The 13,637-nt window shown below is 56.0% G+C and overlaps 1 non-coding gene across 1 annotated transcript; it reads left to right on the top strand.

Annotated features, from left to right (window-relative positions):
- The first annotated feature begins 13,028 nt into the window (after positions 1-13,028).
- TRNAR-ACG lies at positions 13,029-13,101 on the top strand. The gene has a single exon. It is a non-coding gene; the product is annotated as a tRNA-Arg (tRNA).
- Positions 13,102-13,637: the final 536 nt, after the last annotated feature.

Here is a 13,637-nt window from a genome sequence, read left to right as displayed (position 1 = left end):
TGCCCCTTTTATCCCCCTCCAGGTGACCCAAGGGGCCAATTGGGACATGGGGGATGAGTCTCTGGGGCCTGATTGATGCAGAAAGGGATTCCCAAGTCCTCCAATCATCTTTTGCCCTTTCAAAACCCTGGGCCAGGTCACTGCCAGCCAGCCTGTCACACAAGGATCATCTGAAGGTCACCTTGAAGGAGTGTAAAATCCCCATGCCTCCCTGGGGAAGTGTCTCTCCAACAGATGGATCATTTTTGCAAGTGGAAGTAAAAGGGGGTGTGGGGAGTCTTGAAAAGCCACGACCAGAAAAGGAAGCATTAAGGAGGGAAGACAGAAGAGCTCCCGTAGCTCAGCTACAAACGCAGCTGTTACCATCATCTGCTGCTGTGGCTGGTCGCGTATCTCAAGGACTGACCTAAGCCGTCGCCGAAGGACTTGTCTAACAACCGAGATGACCTTAGACTTGTCTCAAGGTGGGTGCTGCTGCATCCATTTCGCAGCTGGGAAAGCTGAGGGCAGCAGGTAGATACCACCATTACAGATGTTGTGCAATGACCCACTGCCCAGGGTTACAGCGTGCGTCTCGCTGGCATTTGGCAAAGCCGGGGCACAGATGCCAGGTCTCCTGCCTGCCAGGCTCCTGCTCCATCCCCTGAACACCGCTGCCTTGCACTCTGCAGTGGCTCATCCACTATCCTCGCTTGACCTTTCGTTTCTAAGCAATGGGATTTTAATCATGTCAGTGGATGCCGCTGAGTTCCTATTGCATGAGTGCATTCAGCGAAACCCATTAGTTCCTTGCGGGAGTGTAGGGGCATCGTCCACGCCAGGAGGACGTCACGGGCACGGCTGCAGTGGCCACGTGTGCGGTGCTGCCTGCCCCGCTCCCTCCGCCGCCGGGCAGACAGACCAGCCGTATGGCATCTCTGGTCTCTTCCCCGCCCCGTCCTTAGGGTACCTGACGGGTTTGGATCGCACACTGCAGCCCTCGGGCATCAGACCATGCGGGTAGCCAGGCACATGGCTCAAATCAGGGCTCCCCTGAACTGCATGAACGCAGCCAGTGGGGTAGCCCTGGGGATGGGCGTCCAGATCCTTTTCTCCACAAGTCCAGCTCAGGCTCAGCCCCACACTGCATTGGGGGGCAGCAAGGGATTTCCCCCCTGCTCAGACTGGTCTGGACTTAGTTTGCCTTCCCCTGTCATGGGGAGTGTGGTCCTCTACCTGGGATCTATCACCAGCCTTTTGCAGAAGCAGGATGTTGGCTGCTTTCCCTGGGGCAGGTCCAGGTGTGGTATCTGCTGTCACGCCAGGCTTGACGGTAGTTTTAGGAACGGTTCAGATGATCCATTTTCGCCTGGGCTGGTTTGGACAGGGCTGATCCTGCCACGGGCAGAGCTTGGACTAGATGTGGCCTGCACAGGGCCCTGCCAGCCCCCCTTGTCCAGGGCTCCACGATTCGGTAACACTTTCCTTTCCAGCCACCTATTGCCACAGCCAGATGCAACCCTTCCCGCTCGGCGTGGTCCTGGGGAGAGGGGGGAGAGGCTGCTTGCTCTTTCTGCTTCGTAATTCCTTTCCTGGCAGAGCCGCTCCTGTGAGCCAGGTGAGCTCTGTGGTTAGCAGGAAGATTTCGGTCTCCAGGGCCTTCAATGCCACTAAAATATTCATCAAAAGAGAAAGACGAGACTGCTGCCTGCACAGCTGGAGCGCACAGCCCCAAGGGGCCTGCGCACAGCTGGAGACAGGTGATGTTCAAAGGAAAAGCTTTCCTCTAATAACACGGTTCTTCTCTGAAAACAAAACCAGCTTCTCCTTGCAAACATGTGGAAGTGTGGAGGGGCTTTGGACCTGTTCGTGCACTTGGGTTAACTAGAAGTCCTGAGCTAGAGAAAATGGGGTCGGCAGTTGCATGTAGTTGGGTTTAAGAAACTTCTTTCAGCTTCCTTTCGACCCATCTCTGGTCTTGAATTTATATGGGTTTATATGGGTACTGGGGTGCTCAGATTGATGTGGGTATCAGGGTCCCCACAAGGTTTTTGCACCCATGCCCAAACCAGCCTAAAAATCCCACCTTTCTGATTCTCATGAGCCTTCGGTCAGAAACGGAGTCATCCCCGGATGGATCCAGGAGCGCCCTGGTGTCATCCGCGCCCTGCACCTCCATGCAGACCTTGCTCTGGATTTCATACGGACACCCGTGGGTGCTGGGGTGGGGGGTGCGTGCAGCACGGGCACGCTCCCATAGGAGTCACGGCCCTGCCCCACTCTCCGTGGACTCCTTCCACGCCGGCGTGGATCCCTGCTAGGGGCCAGAGCCCTGCAGCTGTTTGGCAGAAGCCCCCTTCTCTTGCCTCTGGTCTCGCATTGCTCCCTGGGGCACGGCAGGACTCTGCAGCCCAAAAGCTGCCCTAGGAACGTAGGGTCCAGCCAAATTACCCCCCTCGCCCAGCTATAGAGGGTCTTGCTCACAGGCTTGGGGGCAGACTGCCTGGGGGGTAGGAATGGGGCTCCAGCACCGGGCCAGGCTGGGCAGGGCGGCTGCAATCTCGCTGACAAGGGTCTCGGAAGAGAAATGGGATGCCCTTTCCCGGAGCACCGAGCCAGCGTGCTGAATCAGATGCTGGCGGGTTCCCTTAATGATTGATTGGGCTTCATCAGGCTGCTATTAATTGGCTTGCATTAGAGAGGGAAGGGCTCGCATGAGGGAAAGGAGAGGACAAAAAGGATCGGCGCCTCAGCCTCAAAAAAAGGATTGGCGCCTCGGCCTCGCTGTCTGCTCCCTCCTTGGCCATGGGGAATCGCTGTCAAGGCTTCTGCATCTCCAGTCTTCAGCGAAGAGACCCCACGTGCCTGCCCTGCTCAGTGCGGTTGTAGCATGCGTGTTTGTGTATTTGCACGCATACATGTGTGTACGTGGGGGGGGATGGGCATGTAAGTGTGTGCAGGTGCATGCGCGTGTGTGGCCTGCATGGCCCTGCTCTGATTGTAGCATGTGTTTGTGTACATGTATACGTGTGTGTGTGTGTGTATGTGTGTGTTTGGCCTGCCTAGCCCTGCTCAGTCTGACTGTAGCATGCATTTTTGTGTATGCACATGCATATGGATGGGCATGTAAGTCTATGTATGTGCATGCATGTGTTCATATGTGCATGCCCTGCCTGGCCCTGCTCAGTCTGACTGTAGCCTGTATGTGTGTATGTGCATATGTCTGTGTGCATGTGAATGTAAGGAAGTGTGAGTGTGTGTGGCCTGCCTGGCCCTGCTCAGTCTGATTGTACTATGCATGTTTGCATGAATGCATGCATGCATGTGCATACTTGTGTGTTGATGTGCATGTGTGTGTGTGGCCTGTCTGGCTTTGCTCAGTCTGATTGTAGTATGCATGTTCGTAGGTATGCATACACGTGCATACACATGTGCGGACCTGCGTGTACATGTGCACATGTGCAGGCGTGTGTGTGGCCTGCCTAGCCCTGTTCTGTCTGCAGCATGCATGGCATGTGCAAGTATGCATGCGTGTGTGTGTGTGTGTGCATGCGTGCATGTGTGTGTGTGTGTGTACGCGCAAGGGTCAGAAAAGCACTAGGGGAAGGGCTTAGCAAGGAAGCCCGAGCTCAGCCCATGGAGCGGCAGCTACTTCACCGCTCTCCCCAAGGTAAAGCTTTGCCCCGTACACCCAGCGCAGACCCGTCCTGCCCCGGTTTCCGCTCCGCAGCGAGCAGGGCTGGCCGGCCTGTGCCCCCATAGGGCTGTTTTAGGAGAGGCGCAGTCGGTGTCACCAGGCTCCAGAGCTTGGACGCAAGGGCGGTGAGGGCCTGACCGGCAGGAGAGAGACGGACAGACTCCAGTCCTGGCTGCCCTTGGCTGAGTCACCTGCAGCTGGATCAGTCCAAGTATTTAGATGCTGGATAGGCCCCGGTGAGAAGTCCCACCCTGCCTGGTGCCATGTGACTTCACTGGGCTCTTGTGCCTCAGTTTCCCCTCGCAGCCTCTTTGCTCTTCAAGTTCTTTGGGGCCGGCAGTGTCTTCGTGGGCACATATATGTTGCTGCTGCTGTGGTAATTCATCCTGCCTGGGGCAGTGGGGAGCATAGGAGCACGGTGGAGACCATCCCCTCTTGGTCCCTCCATCGGCCAATAAGTCACGTGCCCACAGTGAGGCCTGGAGCACGTGGCTTGGCATGCCCAAGCCCAGACACGCATTGCAAAATGCATGTTTGTGTATATATGTGCGTGCACTGTTGTGCTCGCGTCTGCATGCATATGCGCATGCCCGTATGCCTGGGCACCTACACGTGCTGGCTGGAGTGGTCGCTCCCCCTTGCTTTGTGGCCTGACCACATTTGCATCTCCTCTGGCTGGCGTTTCACCTCGGCGCGGCCTTGAAGCTAATCAGCTGCAGCGAGCGGCTGCGCAGCAGAAAGAGGGAGAGCCCATTAGGACGCGAGCAGAGCTGGAGCAGGGGCAGGTATGCGCTGACTCCGTAATGTGCAGGCCGGGCTGGCCGGTCCAGGGCTGCCTGATGCTTGCCAGACAGAGGGGAGCCTGCTTTGGCAGCCTTGACGTGGAAAGTATCATGATGCCCCTTTATAAACCCATGGGGCATCCACAGCATGAATACGGTGCCCAGCTCTGTTCCCCGCACCTCCAAAGGATGTAGAAGAAGTAGAGGAGGTGCAGAGGAGGGCAACAAGGATGCTGAGCGGCACGGAGGAGCTGCCCTAGGAGACTCACAAGGCCAAGAGCAAAGAGATGCTGGAGGGGGGACAGGAGAAAGGTTTATACAATACTAAAGGGAGAGGAGGAAATAACTAGAGATTTATTACTGACTGTCTCTGTATGCAAACTTGGGGTCACAGCATGCAATTAGTGGGTATTCAGGTTAAAACTACCACCAGGAAGGTCTTTTCCCTGCAGCGTGGCAATAAAAGGGGGACTCAGGGCTACCAGAGATGGTGGGAGCTGCCACATGCACCAGGGCTTGGACACGTGCGTGGAGGAAAGGGGCATCGGTGGCTCTGGGGCCGGGAGCAAGGGGCACGGCCTCCGCATCACCCTGCCTGGACCTCAGTGCTGGAGAGAGGAGCAGGGGAAACCCTGCTCGGCCCCGGTCACTCTCCCTCCAGCTCTGCTCCCTGCCCCGTGGGACGCAGGGGACCGGGTAGGACGGACCTGGGTCTGCCCCGGGACGTGGCAGCTCTGATGTGACCAGGACCAGGAGCACGGCACCCAGCACCCCTCCGGCCACCTTCCCCATTTCCCAGCCCTGCTGTGGACAGCACCCCCCGCCCCCCCCCTCAGCGCCTGGCATTTCCGGCACTGCACGTGGCCAGGAAACTGGGCCTATTTTTAACCCTCGCGGGGGCTTTTTGCACGTGAAGGGACGAGGACAGGCTCAATAACTGAGGGGCCCCCAAGGTGTTCAAGCCTTTGTACAGCCAAATAAAAGAAAAGAAAGCCTGCCCCCCCCCGCACCAGCTGGTTTCCAAGGCAACAAAGACACCTGGTATCTGTAGGCAGCCGACGCTGGCATCTTGCATTAATAGAGCAACTGGTTTGCAAGCTCCCGGCGGGCACCGGGCAGCGGAGGCTGCAGAGCCCTGGGGGCAGCCGGGCTTTCACGGGGGCTGACGGCTGCAGGAGGCTGCCCGTCCTCGCCGCGTTCGGGGACCTGCCGCCCATCCACTGCGAGGACTAGTCTCGAAGCCTGAGCAACGGTCAGGGAGCCAGGAGCGGCCGGAGCCCCGTGCCAGCGTGCATGTCCCACCTTCTCCGTCACTGGCGAGAGTCTCCAGGACCCTGGCAGAGGGAGCGGAAGGGGCCCAAGCATCCGAACAGTAGTGATGGCAGGACCGATAACGAGAACCTTGCTCAGCCTGAAAACTGGCATCTCTCCGGCCCTGTATGCCCTGCCAGGAAGGGCAGTGGCTGGAGGCTGAGGGGGTCCCTGGCTCCCTCCGTCACTCGGGGCCCCCCAGAAGGGCAGCGGGGAGGCGGGCGCCTCTTCTGTGTGCAGACGGGCATCGATGTCTCCACAGCCCCTTCCCACTGGACTGCATTCCCCCTTCCTCTGTGAAACCCAGCGCCTTGCTCCGCACCACCAGCCCCGGTTCTCTTGTGCCTGAGATGGGGGCAAATTCCCCGAAGCGTCCCCTGGGCTGCTTTGGCTCCGCCGTGGGGGCTTGCAGAGGAGACAGCAGTGCTATCTGCGCTGCAATCGGAGCGCTCTTTGCAACATGCACGGACTAGCCTGAGCTGGCTCCCGCCTGCCTGGCCTTGGCACCGAGAGCCGCGGAGCTGTGTCAGCAGCTGACGAGTACGTACCGAGGGTCCCGGGCACACTCCTGCATCATTGCACAGCCTGGGGTTGCCATGGATACCCTGCTCTTGGTCCCCCCCCACCATTTCAGCATGTCCACGCAGGCTGCAGCCGTACCCCCTAATTGAATTAATCTTCATTAAGAGCTTGATTCCCGCCCATGGAGGAGTCTATTCCTGCAGCTGTGATGGACACAGTGTTATTATCCACTGCGCACGTCCATCCCCGCAGCGCGGAGCTGGGATGTACCTGGGTGACTTATTATTATTAAAACCCCCAAGCTTGATGTACAAAGGGGCCGCTCCTTATTTTTCTGGGTTTATTTTTTCCTGTGAGACTCAATCATGTGCTCCTGGATCTATTCTCTCTCTTCAGTGAAAGTTTTTATGGCTGTCTTCTGGCAGGTAACCCTCAAGTACCAGCAGTTTCTTTCCCCGGGCAGGGAGCGGTATATAATAGCATATAAAAGACGCTGCAGGGACAGCAGTCGCATATCATCTAAAGAACTCGAATGAGAGCACTTTCAACTCCACTTTCCCCATTGAAGCTCTCTCCTGCTTACTAGTATTTCCCTTGGCTGCGAGAGCAAAGAGCGGCCTGCCTTTCTGCTCGCGCCATGGCCAGCGCTTGCAGTTTTTTCCCCTGTGCCTCTTGCTCTTTGTTTTGCTTCAAGCCCCAGGTCCTGGAGTCAGTGGATTATGTGAGCTGGCCAGCAGTCATTTCGAGCGAGCGTGGGTCTCCCAGCCAGCATGGCTGCAGAGAGAGGCCTGAATACATGACCCCAGCTATGCTCAGACGTCAAAAGGTTTCTTATTCTATTTGTAAAGAGCAGATTTGGGGAGGCTGATTCGTGCTGTTGGGATATTTAGGGTTGAGAGCGCTGGCTCCATTTTTCACTGCCTGATGCAGAATAACTGTCGTAAGAAAGCCTCTTCCACGCGTTAGTGAACTCTGTGTGCGCGTTTGGATAAAACCTGCCAGTGCTGCCATTGGACGTCTCCAAAACTGTGTCTTCGATAATCATGATATCAGGATCAAACCAAACTTCTCATCTACCAAGTTGTTGTCATCCCTACCCTGTTGTATGGGTGTGAAATTTGGGTGACATACTCGAAATACCCGAAAGCCTTGGACTGGTACCATCAGCCACGTCTTTGGAAGACAAAAGAATAAACCTCAGCTCGAGCAAACACCACCAGCATTGAAGCCACGTGTATATGCCACCAACTCTATTGGGTGGGACATGTCAAGGCAACCGGACAACCAGCTCCCAAAACAGGTCCTATACTCCCAACTCGCTGATGGCCACCACTCTAAAGCCGGGCAGAAGAAGACATTCAAAGACACCTTGAGGGCCAATCTGAAGAAATGCAATATTAATATCAATCGCTGGGAGTCTCAAGCACTGAATCATCCCTTATAGGCATCGATCATGCTGAGCAAACTCGCCTCGCTATGGAGGCGGATAGACAAGCTAGACAAAGGGAAAGAGCGGTGACCCGATGTCACCGGGATCTACTCCTTCCTGCCAGAAGCATTTGCCACATCTACAGTCAAACACACAGCCCTCAGACTGGCCTCCTCAGCCGTCCACAGACCCGCTGATGGCTTCCCTGTTTGCTTGGAGACTCATCCTCGTATCGAGAGACTGCCTATGGTGTGTGTGTGAGTGTGTTTGCATGCATACACATGTGTGAAGACACCAACTTGGCTGGACCAGACGTTGTGTGTGGAGGCCTGACTCTCAACTCCCAAAATAAGTGCTTTGTTCCCAGCTTAGTAATGGCCTGGGATCTCAAGCAGAGAGGGAACGCAGCCAGGACACGTTAAAGGCAGACCTCAAGAAAACAGACGCTGGCATCAAGAGCTGGGAGGAGCTGGCTGCCAACCGACTCCGATGGCACTACCGTCTCAATGAAGCGGCAGCCTGTTTCAGGGTAAAACGTCTCATCCTCGAAGCAGAGGAGAGGGCAAAGGAAGGAAAAGGAGAGAAATCCCAGCCTGCAGCCTGCTCTTCCATGCAGAAAACCCTGCAACTTCTGCAGACAGGTCTGTGGCTCAAGGCTTGGTCTCGCAAATAGCTGTGATCTGTGGTAGAGACTGTCCACGAACGCAGGGATTGCTGACGGCTCGTGGACAGAACCAGAATGGATGCAACCAGATCTGTGCAGCTGTGTGTCCCATGCACCGTACTGCTAGCACTTAAAGAAGAGCCTCCCTTGCTCCAGGGCAGAGGGCTGTGCGCCTGCTGTCATTGTGGAGCTCCGCGCGGCGGTGGCGTGACAGCTGCAACGACTTACCGGCCCACAGATTTCCTACCGGACTTGTACTAAATGCTTTGCCTCGGGACCTCAAACAATAGTTTCATGGTCCACCCTCACCTCACGTTTCCCGTCACAGGCCTCCTCTGCCACCCATCCCAGAGGCTTTGCAACCACGCACTTTGCTGGGGTGGAAAAGTGGCCGTAGGAAGGCACGTGGCTTGTTGTCACTCTTCCACCGGATGAGCTGGAAGGGAAGAGGAGCTGCGCAGAGAAAGGCAAAGAGATCAGTGCAAGGGAGGAAGGCGATGGAGGGGCCAGGGGGGATGAATGGCTGATAGACGAGACATCTTTGCATCCTACCTGTTCCAGTGCTGGACCTGGTGAGGTCCCAGAAAACTTCCCCCCTCGCTTCTCCTCTGTACAGTCATTCCCAGCCCCCACCATAAAGCCCCCAAGGAACGTGTTATGGGTCATTGATACCAAAAAGCACCCCCCTTCAGAAAATCCCGTGAGCATGGGCCTAAAGCCATGCGTGTGCCTCCATGCTCTTCTGCGCATGGCCGGACGTCAGGGCTTTGCTGAATCAGGGCCCTGCACTGTCCCTGTCTAGTTCGGTCTCTCTTCTGGGGTTGTCTCGAAGGCGTGCGACCTGCACGGCCGTTGTTCCCGGTCTAGGAACAAGCTCCACGAGGGAACGTGTCTCTTCGGCTGGTGAAACCTCCGCCCTCACCTTCGGGACAAACGCAGGTTCGCCGCAACCGGAGCGAGAGCAGCCCATCCTGTTCTCGGTTACTAACAATGCGCCTTTGTAATAGCCGTGGCCTGCTTCTGATTTATGCTGGGGCCCTTTTACACCCAGCTGGCAACATAAAGAGGCCGTGGCGTACGTGAGAATCGGGGGGGGCAGTGGTTTTAATTATATCCAGGATGCCCCGAAGGGCTGGGGAAGTGCTCTTTTCTGCATAAATTTGAATGGGGAAAAGTAGGCAGAAGGAGCACCGAGCAAGCAGTGACCAGCAAGTTGCACAGAAAGCGGAGAGCCAGGGAGTCCCAGGGCCACTGGGTGAGCCACCTTATGACCTTGTTCTACCTTTCCTACTCGCTGTCTCCCATCATTAATGGAGGTCTGATCCCAAAATGAGCTCTGGTGCCTACCTGTAACTCTTCGTGGGGCTCAGTACTGGGTTTACAGGGATCCCTAGGTGGGCTAGAGGATCATAAGGGAGTCAGACTGGAAGGAGCCATGCAAGGTCACATGGAGTCCGGCCTCCTGGTCAAGACAGGGTCATCCCTAACCAGACCGTCCCAGCCAAGTGTCCGTCCAAAGTGCTCTTGACAATTTATCACAGAATGATAGAAAATGGGGTTGGAAGGGACCCCTGGGGGTCATAACCCCTGCTCCAAGCAGGATCTGCCCCAACTACATCGTCCCAGCAAAGGCTTTGTCCAGCTGGGTCTTAAAAATCTCCAAGGATGGAGATCCCACCGCCTCTCTAGGTAACTCATTCCAGTATTTCACCACCCTTCTGCCACCATGACACTTTTGACGGCACCATAAAGTTGAGGAAAAGCAATGCATTTTTCCACCCTTAGCTCCAGGAATTGGTAAGACCCAGTTTGGAGCATGGCTTGCTGCTTTGGTCGCCTCTGTTCAAAAGACAGATGGACTGAAACCAGAACAGGCGCGGAGACAGACACCTGGAAGGGCGAGGGGAAAGGAGAACCTGTTTTGGGAGACGGGCCTGAAAGAGCTCAGCATGCTTGGCCTGGCAAATCAGAGGCGGAGGGGGGATCTGATTGCTCTTTGTAAATGCATTTCCAGCTTGAACATCAGGGAAAGAGAAAAGCAGTGCAAGGTAACAAGCAACACTGGCAGAAGATCAAACGGATGCAAACTGGTCACGGATGAATTTGGACTGGAAATTAGAAAGCTCTTAAATGTCAGAGGTGGGAAGTACTGGAAGGAAAGCAAGGGACCTGACTCCCTTTGAGACGGACAAGTCGATGGAGGGGCTGGTACAACAGGAGCGGCTGGGGCAGTAATCTGAGCGTGTCCTGCGTGGAGACAAGTAGCTGGTGACCAACAGAAAACTCGACGCCTGTGTGCAAGGTGTCTGGAAAGCCTGGGCCTTCGGGCTTTTGCTGGCTGCCCCGGGGGCTGCCCACCCCCTCCACTAGTGAATGTGCATTTCTGGCATCTAGGCATTTTTTCCCCGCTTCCTCCAGTGTGCTGGACGCTGGCCACAATTAGACGTGGGAATTTCCAAAGCTGGAGGGTGCCTCTCTGGTGGGTCCAGTCTGTGGCCTTGGGGATAAACTGATTGCCAAGTGCAGAGTCAGGAGGAGAGGTTTCCTCTGGTCAGACTGGCACGGACTGGGGTTTGTCTCTGCCTTCCTCTGCAGTGGGGACACGGGCCTCTTCCATCGAAGGAGGTGTTTTAACCTCACGGGTTTCCTGCAGGGCATCAGCGTGGCCCGTGTCCTCTCGCTCTGCCTGGGACACGCACGGGGCTTGGCCTTGACCAGATGCCGCCGGCAGCGTTTGTGGGAACATCTCATTGCAAAGGTCTGTTGTTTGCGTTTTCTGCTTTCTCTCCTTTCATCAGAGGAAAAGTGTGACTTCGACAGGGCCATGTCTCCGGGGCCTCTCGTTCCCATTGGGATGTCCTGTTGCTGAGTGACACGGGAGAGCTCGTCAGAGCAAAGCTCCTCCCTGACCCCAACTTTCTTGCATTCACCAAAAAGCTCTTCCATGCTGGCTGCTTGGGTTCAGTCTCTCACAACCCAGTTAGGAATCTCTCCTCCACTGGACCCCCAGATACACCTGTCAATCATGCTGTCACAGTCACTATGGCAACCAAATGGAAGACGTTCGGGTGTCCCTGGGTCAGGACACTCCCTAGGAAGACCACCCCCTCCTGGGTCTCTGGCAATGCACTGCTCTGCACCGCACCTCAGTTTGTCCACCTGTAAAATGGGCTGATTATACTGGCATGTCTAACACAGATTTCAGGGAGGCAAAATCATTAACATTTGTAAAAGGCATTGAGATCCCCAGACAGAAAGGCCCAGGCACTGAGGCAGCTGTTCCAAATTTCACCTCCTTACATAGGAACACAGGGCTGGAAGGAGACCCCCGGTTATTATGTCCAGTCCGCATTTACAATCTCAACATTTGTTCAAAACCTTCCATAAGAATCATAGAAAGTGAGGGTTGAAGGGACCTCAGGAGGTCACATCTCGCCCAACCCCCTGCTCCAAGCAGGACCAGCCCCAACTACGTCATCCCAGACAGGGCTTTGTCCAGCTGGGTCTTCAAAACCTCCAAAGATAGAGACTCCACCACCTCTCTGGGTAACCCGTTCCAGTGCTTCACAACCCTCCTGGTGAGAAACTTTTTCCTAATATCCAACCTCAACTTCCCTTGCTGCAGCTTGAGCCCATTGCTCCTTGTCCTGTCATCTGCCCCCACTGAGAACAGTCCAGCTCAGGAGTGGGCAAAATGGCAGATCTGGCTGGTGGCTGGACGCCATCTCCCACACGCCCCTGCCCACGTCACTGGGGCAGTTTCCATGGAGATCCCAGCAGGAAGGTGCTGTGACAGTGTGGGGCCGGGTTTCCAAGGAGCCTGGCCCCAGCAGGACGCACGGCAGGGTAGGGAGCTGAAACCTTGCAGCGGTGACAGCATGGTCTGGAGCCAAGGCAGAGCCACGATCCACTACCTGCACGCCCCTTCCCGGGGTACACGGGCTGCAGATCGCAGCTGTGCCCCGGCGCTGCACTGTGCTGTCACCACCTCGAGTTCCCAGCCCCAGAGCAGCCACACTCCCTGCCAGCCCTGCTGGGGCCGGTCTCCACGGAAACCCCATGGAGACCGGCCCCAGCAGGGCTGGCAGGGGCTGGGGCCAGTCTCCATGGAAACCAGCCCCTGTCACAGCGCAGCTGCTGCTGGAGTCTGCAGGAGGGAAAGGGAGTGGTGGGCTCCAGGCAGGGTACCAGGAAGGGGGGTCACCCTTCACCAGGACCTGACAGCCCCACAGTAAGGCAAGGTCCAGTGCTGCACTGGATGATGTGTCGGACTACGGGTCAGAAGATTGTAGATTCAACTCATGGCGTGTTTTTTGCGAATTCTTGTGAGGCCGACGCTTGCCTTTGCTTTTTTCACTGAGCCACATCACAGCCCTTATGCAGCAAAATAGCTCTCCCACAATGCACAGAGGAATGTGCCCATTTGCCCAGCCTCCATTTCAGCCAGAGAAGGACAAAGGGTAACACGAGCACCTGGAGAATGAGGGCATCAGTCCCGCTACCGCTCACATGCTAAGTGAGCACTCTACCATCTAAGATATTTCCCCTGCATGCAAGCACAGATGAGGATTTATAGGGGCCCTGGGCAAAGAGAAAATTGAAGGGTCACCCTTCACCAGCACCTAGGAGCAAGCAGGTAAGCATGGGCCAGTGGCGCAATGGATAACGCGTCTGACTACGAATCAGAAGATTGTAGGTTCAACTCCTGCCTGGCTCGTACTGTCTGCTTTTTCAAAGCCAAGAGCTGTATAGCTCCTGTCCCATCCTATCCCAGTGGCACTGGTGCCAGCAAATGATCACAGATGGTGGGAGTGGGACTGGGACAGGATGTGCTCATGGGGCCTCCTTGCAGCAGACAGCCCCAGGACCCAAGGAATGGGGCATGGAGGCCAGAAACGCATAAAAGGAGGGCCCTCCCAACATGCCTCTGTTGGCCGCTTCCTGAAGGGTGTTGAGGACCAGCACCCTGAGAGAGACAGGCTTGCAGTGCTACCAACTGCAGGCTGGCTAAGAGCAAATACTTTCCTTTGCACAGGAGAGAAACCAGAGAGCTAAGGATTTTCTGCAAAAGTGAGCCTGTAGTCCTCCGCTGACCTAGCAAAGGACAAGGGGCTGACTCAAGGTGGCACGCTGCACTGGCCTCAGGTCTCCAACTCCAGGTGAGGACAGGTTCCCTTTTCATCTGCCCAGGGGCTGCAGCTGAGCCAATTGTAGCCTTGGGTCCACCACGATCCGCTGGCTGGGGAATTGGCT

Source organism: Gavialis gangeticus, unplaced genomic scaffold (assembly GCF_001723915.1).
Source record: "Gavialis gangeticus isolate Ggan-Ray unplaced genomic scaffold, GavGan_comp1, whole genome shotgun sequence".
NCBI classification, from domain to species: Eukaryota; Metazoa; Chordata; order Crocodylia; family Gavialidae; genus Gavialis; species Gavialis gangeticus.
This window is presented reverse-complemented; position numbering and strand designations above follow the sequence as displayed.